Below are 3710 nucleotides of genomic sequence, written 5' to 3'. Positions count from 1 at the left end.
CCATGGATGGAGATGGGCCAAGATGGACCAAGAGGAGCCAGTGTGGGTCAGCATGGATGGAGATGGGCCAAGAGAAGTCAATGTGGGTCTCCATGGATGGAGATGGATCAACATTGACCAAGAGGAGTCACCGTGGGTCACCATGGATCGACAGGAGTCCACAGGGGTCACCGTGGGTCACCATGGATGGAGATGGATGGACATGGACCAAGAGCAGTCAATATGGGCCAACGTGGATGGACCCAGACCATCATGGACCAGGAGGAGTCACCGTGGGTCACCGTGGATCAACAGGAGTCAGGAGGAATCGATGTCGGTCACCATGGATGGACATGGATCAAAATAGGCCAAGAAGAGCCAACGTGGATCAGCTGGATGGACCCAGAGCATCATGGGCCAGGAGGGGTCACCGTGGGTCACCATGGATGGACATGGATGGACATGGGCCAGGAGGGGTCACCGTGGATGGACAGGGACCACCCTGGGCCCCCTGGGAGGGTGTGCAGGGGCTCCAGCTCCGTGGGGGTACCTGTGGGGTCTGTGGGGACTTTGGGGACACTGGGGACATTGAGGTCCCTTTGGTGACATTGGGGACATTGGGGTCCTTTTGGGGACATTGGGGACATTGGGGTCCTTTTGGGGACATTGGGGGGGTCCCTGTGGGGACACTGCAGACATTGAGGTCCCTTTGGGAACATTGAGAACCTTGGGGTCCCCATGGGAATCCCTTTGGGGACATTGGGGACATTGGGGTCCCTTTGGAGACAATGGGGTCCCACTGGGGACATTGGGGTCCCTTTGGGGGCCCTTTGGGGACACTGGGGACACTGGGGTCCCACTGGGGACATTGGGGTCCCTTTGGGGGCCCTTTGGGGATATTGGGGACACTGGGGTCCCACTGGGGACATTGGGGTCCCTTTGGGGGCCCTTTGGGGATATTGGGGACACTGGGGTCCCACTGGGGACATTGGGGTCCCTTTGGGGGCCCTTTGGGGATATTGGGGACACTGGGGTCCCACTGGGGACATTGGGGTCCCTTTGGGGGCCCTTTGGGGATATTGGGGACACTGGGGTCCCACTGGGGACATTGGGGTCCCTTTGGGGGCCCTTTGGGGATATTGGGGACACTGGGGTCCCACTGGGGACATTGGGGTCCCTTTGGGGGCCCTTTGGGGATATTGGGGACACTGGGGTCCCACTGGGGACATTGGGGTCCCTTTGGGGGCCCTTTGGGGATATTGGGGACACTGGGGTCCCACTGGGGACATTGGGGTCCCTTTGGGGGCCCTTTGGGGATATTGGGGACACTGGGGTCCCACTGGGGACATTGGGGTCCCTTTGGGGGCCCTTTGGGGATATTGGGGACACTGGGGTCCCACTGGGGACATTGGGGTCCCTTTGGGGGCCCTTTGGGGATATTGGGGACACTGGGGTCCCACTGGGGACATTGGGGTCCCTTTGGGGGCCCTTTGGGGATATTGGGGACACTGGGGTCCCACTGGGGACATTGGGGTCCCTTTGGGGGCCCTTTGGGGATATTGGGGACACTGGGGTCCCACTGGGGACATTGGGGTCCCTTTGGGGGCCCTTTGGGGATATTGGGGACACTGGGGTCCCACTGGGGACATTGGGGTCCCTTTGGGGGCCCTTTGGGGATATTGGGGACACTGGGGTCCCACTGGGGACATTGGGGTCCCTTTGGGGGCCCTTTGGGGATATTGGGGACACTGGGGTCCCACTGGGGACATTGGGGTCCCTTTGGGGGCCCTTTGGGGATATTGGGGACACTGGGGTCCCACTGGGGACATTGGGGTCCCTTTGGGGGCCCTTTGGGGATATTGGGGACACTGGGGTCCCACTGGGGACATTGGGGTCCCTTTGGGGGCCCTTTGGGGATATTGGGGACACTGGGGTCCCACTGGGGACATTGGGGTCCCTTTGGGGGCCCTTTGGGGATATTGGGGACACTGGGGTCCCACTGGGGACATTGGGGTCCCTTTGGGGGCCCTTTGGGGATATTGGGGACACTGGGGTCCCACTGGGGACATTGGGGTCCCTTTGGGGGCCCTTTGGGGATATTGGGGACACTGGGGTCCCACTGGGGACATTGGGGTCCCTTTGGGGGCCCTTTGGGGATATTGGGGACACTGGGGTCCCACTGGGGACATTGGGGTCCCTTTGGGGGCCCTTTGGGGATATTGGGGACACTGGGGTCCCACTGGGGACATTGGGGTCCCTTTGGGGGCCCTTTGGGGATATTGGGGACACTGGGGTCCCACTGGGGACATTGGGGTCCCTTTGGGGGCCCTTTGGGGATATTGGGGACACTGGGGTCCCACTGGGGACATTGGGGTCCCTTTGGGGGCCCTTTGGGGATATTGGGGACACTGGGGTCCCACTGGGGACATTGGGGTCCCTTTGGGGGCCCTTTGGGGATATTGGGGACACTGGGGTCCCACTGGGGACATTGGGGTCCCTTTGGGGGCCCTTTGGGGATATTGGGGACACTGGGGTCCCACTGGGGACATTGGGGTCCCTTTGGGGGCCCTTTGGGGATATTGGGGACACTGGGGTCCCACTGGGGACATTGGGGTCCCTTTGGGGGCCCTTTGGGGATATTGGGGACACTGGGGTCCCACTGGGGACATTGGGGTCCCTTTGGGGGCCCTTTGGGGATATTGGGGACACTGGGGTCCCACTGGGGACATTGGGGTCCCTTTGGGGGCCCTTTGGGGATATTGGGGACACTGGGGTCCCACTGGGGACATTGGGGTCCCTTTGGGGGCCCTTTGGGGATATTGGGGACACTGGGGTCCCACTGGGGACATTGGGGTCCCTTTGGGGGCCCTTTGGGGATATTGGGGACACTGGGGTCCCACTGGGGACATTGGGGTCCCTTTGGGGGCCCTTTGGGGATATTGGGGACACTGGGGTCCCACTGGGGACATTGGGGTCCCTTTGGGGGCCCTTTGGGGATATTGGGGACACTGGGGTCCCACTGGGGACATTGGGGTCCCTTTGGGGGCCCTTTGGGGATATTGGGGACACTGGGGTCCCACTGGGGACATTGGGGTCCCTTTGGGGGCCCTTTGGGGATATTGGGGACACTGGGGTCCCACTGGGGACATTGGGGTCCCTTTGGGGGCCCTTTGGGGATATTGCCCCCGGAGCCCCCCGGAGCCCCCCGGAGCCGGGCACAGCCCCCCCCGTACCAGTGCGGGCACTGCCAGAAGAGCTTCAGCTCCCGCAAGAACTACAGCAAGCACACGTTCATCCACTCAGGTGAGCGCACCTGGGGACACGGGGACACACCTGGGGACACCTGGGGACACGGGGACACACCTGGGGACAGCTGGGGACACGGGGACACAGCCGGGGACACACCTGGGGGTCCTAGGGCCCCGTTTTGGCCCATGCTGACCTGTTACAATCCATGTTGACTCCCAGTGATCCAGTTTGGCCCGTGCTGACCCACATTGATCCGTATTGATCTGTATTGACCCACATTGATCCACATTGACCCACATTGACCGATATTGACCCACATTGACCCACATTGGTCCCTATTGACCCACATTGGTCCCTATTGACCCACATTGATCCAGATTGACCAACATTGACCAATATTGACCCCCATTGACCCACATTGATCCATATTGACCCAGATTGATCCAGACTGACCCACATTGGTCCCTATTGACCCACATTGA

This window comes from Geospiza fortis, unplaced genomic scaffold (genome assembly GCF_000277835.1).
Source record: "Geospiza fortis unplaced genomic scaffold, GeoFor_1.0 scaffold539, whole genome shotgun sequence".
Taxonomy (NCBI): Eukaryota; Metazoa; Chordata; class Aves; order Passeriformes; family Thraupidae; genus Geospiza; species Geospiza fortis.
This window is presented reverse-complemented; position numbering follows the sequence as displayed.